This window comes from Furipterus horrens, unplaced genomic scaffold, assembly GCF_987537825.1.
Source record: "Furipterus horrens unplaced genomic scaffold, mFurHor1.1.pri manual_scaffold_1, whole genome shotgun sequence".
In the NCBI taxonomy this organism is placed as follows: domain Eukaryota; kingdom Metazoa; phylum Chordata; class Mammalia; order Chiroptera; family Furipteridae; genus Furipterus; species Furipterus horrens.
In genome coordinates, this window is record NW_028327171.1 from 3,756,696 (window position 1) to 3,766,899 (window position 10,204).

General features: G+C 49.5%; 1 long non-coding RNA gene across 1 annotated transcript; it reads left to right on the forward strand.

The window, feature by feature from the left end:
- Positions 1 to 797: 797 nt before the first annotated feature.
- On the forward strand, positions 798 to 2,272 carry LOC150020528 (uncharacterized). Its single transcript, XR_016513377.1, has 2 exons — positions 798 to 1,033; positions 2,014 to 2,272. It is a non-coding gene; the product is annotated as an uncharacterized LOC150020528 (long non-coding RNA).
- The last annotated feature ends 7,932 nt before the right edge of the window (positions 2,273 to 10,204 follow it).

Sequence of the window (10,204 nt, forward strand, 5' to 3'; positions counted from 1 at the left end):
TAGGCCTGGCGTGCTTTTACAAAGGGGAAATTTGGACGCATAACAGACTGAGAAAATTCCAAGTGAAAACGAAGGCAGAGATTGGGGTGATACTTCTACAAATCCAAGAACCGCCAAGATTGCCAGAAAGCCATCAGAAGCTCAGAGAGAGGCCTGGAACAAACCCTCCCGCGCCGCCCTCAGAAGGAGCCAACCCCACCCACAACCTGGCCTCGGACTTCTGGCCTCCGGGCCGTGGGACGATCCATTTCTGCTGTTTAAGCCACCCGGTGGTCCTCCGTCACAGCAGCCCTGGGACAGGAATACGCCCAGCTCCCCTCGCCTCATGCGCCTGTCAGCCCCACCTTGGGCACAGCGGGGTGGCAGTGATGGCCTCTAACTGGGACGGCTTCTGGGAGGATCAAAGGCAGTGATGTGCCCGTGTGCTCTGAGTAGTTGATGAAGGACAAGGTACATGAGACTTTGTTCAATAAAAAATTATTTTAAAAACATCTCCACAAGTTATTAGTCAATTATTTGATAAATTTTGTGACTTTGCAGCCAGAGTGGCATGAGAGGGGAATTTTTTTAAATCCTTTAGAAAGTCTAGCTGCCATTACTTGCTCCACGCCTCAGCAACAAGCTGTTCTAATTAGAGCTACGTGGTCTCCTCCGTTTTTCTTTCAATAGCATGAGCTGGCAGGGCCCGGGGCCGTTCGGTTTGCTAATCAATTATTAATCTGGGAGTTAATAATTCATGTTAATTGGTGCTATAAGGCACTTTCTCTGGCAAATGTGAGCAAAGGTCATAACTTTTTAACAGCAAAGGTGAAACCTTTTCTAAGTTTCTTTTTCCACGCTCCATCATGGAAATATGAAGATATGGAAGGCAAACTTTAACCAGAGCTGGGAAAGCGAGATAATTCCCAGGGTAAAGGTCTAGACCTTCCGTCGTATTTCAGGGCCTGGCACTGCCCCGCTGAAGCAGAGAAGAGCCATGGGGAACGAGGACCCAGCCCCACGAGAGCCTTTCCAGGAGGAACACGCCACGCAGGTTGGTGAATCTTTGACAAGAGGATATATAATAATAATTAGTGTTGATGCATTCCTAATCAAAAAAAAATGTTTTAATAAAATAAAACAAGGCATTTGAGAGACTAGCTCACCAGTGGGATTTTTCAGGATGAATGATAATTCCTCTAAATCACCTCAATGGCTTTCGTTCACATTGGGTGACACCACACAATTCCAAGCAAATCCCTGTCACTGCTGACTTCTTTGAGTTTAATTACGCCCTGACTTCCTTTCTTCCCGAAAGAATTTGAGGTGATTTCTGATGGCAGACAGTAGAAGGCAAGAAATGAAAGGTGTTTGCCTTGATAAATTTGCACTTCCTGTCCTACCCATGGATTCATCTCTGGGTCTCAGAAGCAGTTGGCCGTGGCTCAGATATTTGGGTGTCTCACCCCTTTTTTTCAGTCTCGATGGTTATTCGAAAGCTTCATGTCAAGTCCCAGACTGATATAAGAAAATGACATTTTCCCATTTGGAGAAGAAAATTATTCTTAGTCGCTTTTTTTCAGTTCTGATGACTAGATAGACATAAAATAGGCACAGAATCATGTCTGAGGATTTAGGATAAAATTTACATGAAAACCACTGGTTGAAAGAGCTTTGGGGTGAAGAGTCAAATCTTACAGCTTTTGTTTATCTCAGGAAAATTTGAATATCATGTGCTTTTCATTGGGCTCCTTTCCAGCCATTTACATACTGGGGAAATGTATATCTGGCAACAGGTCCTATTTGGGGGAGTCCTTGAAACTTGCCCTTTGAAAATGTTTTCATTGCTGGCACCTATGTGCGTTTTAAGCAGAATGAAAACACAAAGCAAAAAGGAAAACACGTACCAACAGGAACGACTTTTCCAGCCCCTTGTAGCACAATAAGAAAGCAATCATTCAGTTGTGCCGTGAACGATGGATTCGTGCCTGGATTTTCCAAGCATTTCCCCCCTCAATTACCGTTTCTCTGCAGAACTGAGCTAATGCAAAGAGACAGGCTGCCCTAGTGCCAGGACTAAAGAAGCGAACAAGGACGGAGGCTGCGTTGTCACAGGAGGACCCTGACCGTGCCACGCCCGCTCCGCCTCCATTGCAGCCTCTGGGGGGACGGCGGAGAAGGTGCCATCAGCCCCCCGCATGGCTCGGAGCACCGTTTCCACGCCTGACCCCTGGTCCCCGTCAGACTCTATTATTTGCAGTCAGTAACAAAGATTCATCCTTGTGTTCATCAAGCAACAAGGAGAGTCTTTGTCACTTAGTGTAATTAATAGCTGCACCTCGCGTGGGAAGACGGGAGGAAGGCCCTTCGCACACGGACGCGGGGGGATTCAGAACAAGCGTCATGCATCCTTGTTGCCTTTTGCCCAAAGTCAGTGCCGGAACAGAGGTGGGAGGGCAGTAAGCTGGGTGCTCACCTGCGCCCTGGGTCCCCACCCCCAGCCCCGTGACCGCAGTCGGAGAGCGCTCTGGTCCCCCACCCCGGCGTGTCTTCCCTGCTGCCCCTCCACACCCCCTGCTCGGTCACCCTGCAGAGAACGTGCTTGAGGCCCCGTTTTAAATGAAAGAGCAGGACGCCGAGGCTAGTACTTGCCCAGGGAGCACGGACAGAAATGACCAAACCCATGTTCAAATCCAGGGTGCATGGCTGACCTAACACTGCATCGTGGCCATTTCTCTCATTTTGGGGACCCCCTTTTTTTAAAATTATTTGGGGGACCTTTCTTTCTTCTTCCCCCTCTTTCACAAAAATGGCTGGATTTATGTCACTTGTCCCCAGACCCATATCTTCCTGTCCCCCATCCTGAGCAAACCCAACTATATCGCCCAGGGGGTCACCCGCCTTGAAATACTAATGGCTCCTCACCATCACCCTACTTTGAGCTGGTGCGTCTCCAAGGTCTCTCCCCTGAGACCATTTTATCACTTCCTTTAGCCAACACAGAAAGTCTAAGGCCCGTGGGTTTTCTCTTCTTTTCCTCCCCCAAGAGAAAGCAAATCTGCCCCGCCTTTCCAGTCCCTGCCCCACGACCTCCCTGATTGCCTCATAGCGCCCATCAGCCGTCCCCGCCCGGCAGACCCACTGGGCACGTCTGGCACCTGCGGGGGCCCCTTCGCAACCACCCCACGGGGCCAGCTCCCATCTCCCCAGCCCCACCACGCAGCGATCACCTCAAGGCCTCTGGAGGCTTTCCAGCCACGTCGTCCAGCCTGGAACGCCCTGGCCCAGCTGCATCCCGACCAGCTGCAGGGTGACCACCTGGGGGCCCCACTTCCACGAGCTGGTTCTGATGGGGCATCTGTGGCTTCATGCAGCGCCCCATCCTTTCTGCCGGGCCTTGCTAAGTCCCTAAGGACAGGGGTTCCTGTTGGACTTGGTGGCACCCCGTGTATAATAAATTATAACACTACGCGTGCCTTCCACAGCTGGGGGCACTCCTTGCCTACAAAACATGGTATTTTTGAGTCAAAGTCGCTCTACATTTATACTGAAAGCTCAGCCCCACGCAGCAAGTACCACAAGCACAATTTTAATTCCTACCCCACTGCACCATATTTATTTCTTTATTTATCTTCATTGGAGGACATATTTTCATTGCAGTTTTAGAGAGAAAGGAAGCGAGAGCGTAAGGGAGACAGAGAAACACTGATGTGAGAGAAACACTGACTGGTTGCCTCCCATACACGCCCAGACCAGGGATCGAACCCACTACCTAGGCATGTGCCCTGACCGGGGATCGAACCTGCAACCTTTTGGTTATGGGACGATGTTCCAACCACCTGAGCCACATCAGCCAGGGCGCCACAGCGCCATTTCTGGTTGGTGTGTTCCTAAGTGAGCGAATCCCTTCTTCCCACCCCAAATCCCTTCTTACATCCCTGGTTTCGCCTTAAGGAATAAAAAAGGCAGGTTCCTGTGACCTTGATACACAAGATGGAGAGTTGGCTTTTGCTATTCTCCTACTATCTAATATCTACTCCTAGGATCTCCCAGAAAGCTGTGTTGAGTTCTGGGCACATGCTGAGCAAGGACGGAGCCCCCAATCCATCTGGCACTTTCTGCTGGATTCCAAACATGGCATCCAGATTCCAGCCGACGCGTACCCAAGTTTCTTAGGGTGGCCCACGGGGCTTTCCAAGGTCTGGCTCCTGCTGAATTCTAATTGACAGCAACACTGAACGGCTTCTAGTTCCCCAAAACCACCAGCCTCTGTACGCGTACTCCCAGCAGGAAGATCTGCCCCCCAGGTCCTCGCACGCCCTGCAACCCCCTCCCCAGTATTCGTCAGAGGAGACCTTGTGTACAGGCTTTGCTCAGACACGCCCACCGCCGAGAGCCCTCTGGCTCCTGACCTCACCATCCGTAACCTGGACTGCAGACTCCTTCCCAGGGCACAACGCCACCTGCCCACAGGAGCCTGGTGGCTTCCACTGGCTTCACTGCTCCACAGATTATTTTGTGGAGTATCTGAACATCCAGGTTCTTATTCACAACACATCTCACTGACACTGTACTGTGTCACCTTATTGTTTGGTGAACAGAAATGCAATATGCCTGGTCTGCATCTTATGAAATTAGTCAGCTTCACAGAGTTAAGTCTAATAAATGTAGGTGTGTGTGTGATTTATCTTTATGTGTTGACCAACCATACAAATAATATAATTTAACTTTCATTTTCTGATATATGTACTATTTATTTGCTCCACAAAAATTTGAAAGAATAAGGTCAAAAATAACCACCACGACTATCTAAATCTCAAAGTACATTTTAGGAAACTAAAGAAGTCTCCCCATTGCCATCAACCTGTGAGTCACAGCAAGAAAAGATTCCACGGGCTGATAAAGGCTCACTTGACCTGCCTTGGAAGGAACCACACCCTCGCCTCCTTCCTGGGTCATTAAAATCAAGACTTACAGTTACCAGTCGGGAGATGGACGGGTGCTGTCAGCTCTCACATGACGTGACAAATGGGTTTATTTGTCCCTAATTCATAGGGCCCTCTCACATATATCCTGAAAGAATGATCATTAAATACCACTAGTTATATGGTCTCTAACTGGCTTCAATGTTTACCTAGACCATTTCAAGTTTAATCTTTAATCCCACTGATATGACATATTAGGAAAGTCTTGGACTGTATTCCAGACCCTTCTTCCTTGCGAGGTCTATGAAACAATCGATGAATCTGTAAAGTCACCCAGAAAAGATCACTTGACAACTGTGTCCACAGCTCACTTTCCTAACTTAGTGCCGGGCTAAGTCCCACAATAAGGGGTAGCTGCTCAGAGCTGTCTGTTGAGAAGCAGCAGAAAAAGCTCACACAGGTGTTCCCACCCGGGATCAGCAGTGAGGAGCCCCATAACACCTGGCGCTTCTCTGTGGCCGTTTCCTAAGGCAAATACCCACGGGGGCCATTATCCATGAGCTGGACCCCTCTAGGCACACACAGGGACGGCTCCCACGGAGCACTTACGTGAGGCGAGCTTTTGCGCTGAAAGGCGGGCATGCACCCACATCCAACCCCAGGGAACTAAGTTCTACAGCCAGAGAGTGTGAGAACCTCAGGATTTTCTAGGGAACCCAAAAACGCTACGCTTACGCTCTGTGCCCCAGCCCAGCCTCCCCCACCCACTACTGTGCTCACCGGTCAGTAACAGGGCTCCCTCTTCGCCTAGACTTACAACTTTATTTTCACTCTCCACTCCCTTAGACTTGAAGTTCTAGAACTTGCCTTTGTTCTCATACTACCCGCATCTTGATCCAAGATTTAAAACACCAGTTTGCCTGATCTTTCTCTCTTTCTTTATGCTCAGAAACACATTTCCGGCGGGAGTATCCAACCATTCCCCCCAATTACTCTGAATGGAAGCCAGATAGCCCCCCCTTTACACAGCTGTTGGGGTGGCTGTGCTTGCCTTCTTGCCGTGGTCCTCTGGTAGCCCTGCCCTCTTACAAATACTTAACTGATGGTGGCTTCTAGGGACACGTCAACCTTGAAAGACTGTAAAGGAAAACCCCCTTTCCCCCCTCCCCCATCTGCTATCTACCCATTCACCCTGTTTTCCAGAGCCTAACACTTCCCTTGCTGTCTTCAATCACCTCTTCACACCTCCTGCATGGATTTGACCACAGCCCATCCCCACTGGATTTGGTCAAACCAACGCCCATCCCCCACTGGATTTACCCAAACCAAAGCCCATCCCCCACTGGATTTGCCCAAACCAATGCCCATCCCCCACCAGATTTGCCCAAAACAAAGCCCATCCCCCACTGGATTTACCCAAACCAATGACCATCCCCCACCGGGTTTGCCCAAACCAGTGCCCGTCCCCCACTGGGTTTGCCCAAACCAAAGCCCATCCCCTGATGGATCTGACCAAACTGATGCAGGACCTGGCTTCTGAAGCACGAGGTGACGGTGCCTGCAGCTCCTCCCTCCACCCCTCACTCCATCTACACACACACCTCCCTCTTCACGGAATTCATAAGAACGTGCAGCCAGCCGACTCCAGAAAGCCCTGGCTCCTCCCCTGGACGGCTGCGACAAAGGGCAGAGTAAACGGCTGACAAAGTCATCGGCCCTTACTGACGAAAAGGTGGGCCTTACCTCTTAAGACTATTCTGTTTCTTTGTTCAAGTCATTGCAAGAGGATGTTTTTTCTTTCTCAGTAATTTGTTTACTGTCCCAGAAACTTGAGAGGCACTTAAAAATATTGACAGAATTTTTCTTGTATAAAAATATGGTGCATTTATCTGAGCAAACCTAAACTTGAAAAAGTACAGATTCAATTTGAATTCCAAAAAGATACATTTCCCCATCTACACACGGGGAAAGCTTCCCCTGGGATTTCATTTTGTTGATGCCCATACATTTATCAAATTAAACTCAAAGAAGGAAGGGAGCGCTTGTCCTTGAGGAGTGTATGGCTGCAGAAGCACCGCACAGAACCATTAGATAAGAGAAAAATTAAGCCTTTCCCTCTAAAGGGCACCCAGAAAAGTAAACCATTCTCAGACGAACATTTTACTTCTCTTCCATTCCAGCCTCAAGTATCATAAGTAGATCAAGCTGGTTTGCTTCTGCTCAATAGAGCAATAAAGTTTACCTTTTAGTGTTTCAAAGTGTTCATTTTGTTTTGCTTTTTAATGCATTATAGAGACTAAGCAGACATACAATATAAATGCAATCTTAGCCTGGACCCTGTGTTAAAGGAAAAAAAAACGGTGTGAGGGATATTAGCCGGCCGGTTAACAAAACTGGAACATGGACGGCAGATTAGATAAAAGGATTATATTGATGTTAAATTTACTAAAGTGGATAAGCATATTCTGCTGACATAAGGGGATAATTATCCTTGTTTTTAGAAAATAGGCACTGAAGCATTTAGGGACGACAGGCCATGACGCGCACGACCTCCTGACCAAGGTTCAGGAAACAAATACTGTGTGTGCGAGAGAGGAAGCGTCTAGAAAAAGAGAGAACACAAACGAGAGAGCAAATGGAGACAATGTTCCCAGCAGGTGAGTCTGCGTAAAGGGTACTTGTGATTCTTTGTAAACATTCTAGCAGTTTTCCTGTAAGTGTGGAATTATTTTCCAACAAGAAGTTTAAAGTACATACACCTTACGGTTTGAAATGAGGTGTGAAGAAGAGCTGGATGGTGGCAAGACAAGAAGAGAATTATTGGGGAAAAAAATCCCCACAAGACGGGAAGATCGCTCGAGATCATGAAGGCTCATCACACTTCTGCCCGCCGGGCTCACTCCCACCTCCCCGCTCCTCCTCGCCGGGAAACAGCCTCCGAAGGCACTGGAGCCGGCTTAAAGGTCTCTACCCACAGAATGTATGAAAAGGAGCATCTCGGTGCAAAGGCTGTGTAGCATTTTCTGGGCATGAAACCTCTCCTCCATGCTGCTGATGAAGCGTCTACTGAATCAGGCAAACACAGTTTAATGTTCGACTCCTGGGTGGGAGGGGGTCCTTCAGACTGAAATCCAAAGTTATAAAACTTAAAGTACTTTTGAAATTGAAGGCTGTGTTACAGAGCAAGGGAGGGGGTGTACACAAGACATAGAAAGGCAACTAATCCTGTCCAGGCCCTGCCAGTTGCCCATGAACTTGCCAGGCCAAGGGTGAGAAGCCAGAGCTGAGGGCAGGAGAGGCAGAGGGGGCAGAGAGACGGGTGCGTGCGTGGCCGGTGCGCAGCAAAGCTGGTGGCCAGTGGGTCAGGGGAACAGAACCTGAGCCTGACGTCAGTGACCTGCGGGTGCTGATGGGGGGCTGTCCACAGTTTCGGGAACTTGCTGGTTTGGAAACATCTCCTTTGAGGCCAAGTACAGCCTGAGACCTTCCCGAGACCCCTGAGCAAGTCCCTAAGGAAAAGCCTCTATGCTAGCCTGAACAAAGCCCACGATGAATTTCTGGACATCCTTAAAGGCTCGTGTCCACACTGGGCTCAGAGGGGAAGCAAGGGAGCCAACGGAAGAAGGGGCCTGCCCATCCCACGGGCCGCAGAGCGCGCTCGGACCCTGGGAGTCTGAGCACTGGCCCGCACGGCTCGCCGCTCAGACAGCGGGGCCGCATGTCCGAGGATGGGCACACACGTACAAGGACTCCATCTTGTGAGAAGCGGAGGGGCTTTAAAAACGCCCCGTCATACCATGAGTCAGCGAAGGCTCTTCCACTGTCCCCGTCTTTCCGAACGTAAGGAAGGGCCACCTCTGGGCAGCAGCGCACCCATTTCAGGCCCCTGCGCCAGAGACGGGGGAGCGGAGGGGGGCCGGGGAGCTCACAGGCTCCAGCAGCAGAGCCCGCTCTTGGCAGAGGCGGCTGCTAATTCTCCTTGGCTGGCTCTGACTACCTGTCTAAAAGCGCTGCAGTGCAGGAAGGAAATTTTTCAAGAGATTAAACTATTATTGTTTCCTGTGCGGCTGTCTTCACTGGGGTATGAAAAAAAGCTTTAAGGGCACTTGAAAAGAGATTTGTCTGAATAGCAGGGTTGTTGGGATTCATCTGCCCCTCCAGTCGGGATCTGGCCAATTTCCTCAGGAAAGTGGTTGATTAGGGCCCACGGATCCAACCGTGGCCTAAATATAAGATGTCATAAAGGTGATTAATGGTGGGTTCACCGCTGGCAGGAGTGAAGAGTTTACAGAAGCTATTTTTAACGGGTTGGGAGGGGGAGAAAAACTCATTTGCCACTTTGCCAACATGTTTCAATAGTTAAAACCCTCTTTGTGGCCCCTGATCATTCACGCTACCAATTGTTAAAGGTGGTTGTAGTTTCTGATTTTATTTTTCTTTTTTTTCTTTTTTTTAATTTTCTGATTTTACAAGTCTGTTGGCAAAATTGATTTTTTCATGCACCTCGTTGTTTATAAAAAAGCACACGAGGGACGTGAAATGAACACACGTCCACCGTGATCAGTGACGGCCGCCCCTGGTATCACGGGAGCACAAGCAACGTGTTCCTCCCTTCGCCCTGCGTGCCGTGTGCCCCCACCATGCACAGCGCGGCTGGTGGAGAATGTTCCCTGCCCTCCCAACGTAATGAGATGCTACGGGTTTCAGTGCACAATTCTACGGTACCGCGTCTGCAGTCTGCATTCTGGGCCCACCACCCGAAGTCAGACCTTTTTCCGTCACCATAGATGGGAGCCCCTTTACCTTTTCCTACCCCCACCCCCTTCTCTGTGTGTCTATGAGTTTCTGTTTGTCTTGTTTGTTCATGTGTTGTGTTCAGTTTTATGTCCCACCCACGAGTGAAATCATATGGTTCTTGACTTTTCTGACTTAACTCTGCGTAGCATGAGAATCTCGAGATACACCCATGTGACCGCAAATGGCAGAGTTTCATCTTTTCTTATGGCTGCGCAGGGATCCATGGGATCGATGCCCCACATCTTCTTCACCCAATTACCGAGCGAAGGACACTTCAGGGGTCGCCGTGTCTTGGCCACCGTGAATAATGCCGAGAAGACCTCCGACTCTTGGACTCAAGAGAAGAGAGCAAGTGTGAGGAAGACCCCCGGGGGCAGCACCAGCGACGACTGCAGCTCCTTCCCCAGCCAGATGTGGTCTCCCAGCCAAGGGCCCCAGCACCAAGTCTAGCTCATTTCCTGGCATTTGTTGGCTTTCGGTAATTTTGAAGAGAGGGCAGGAAC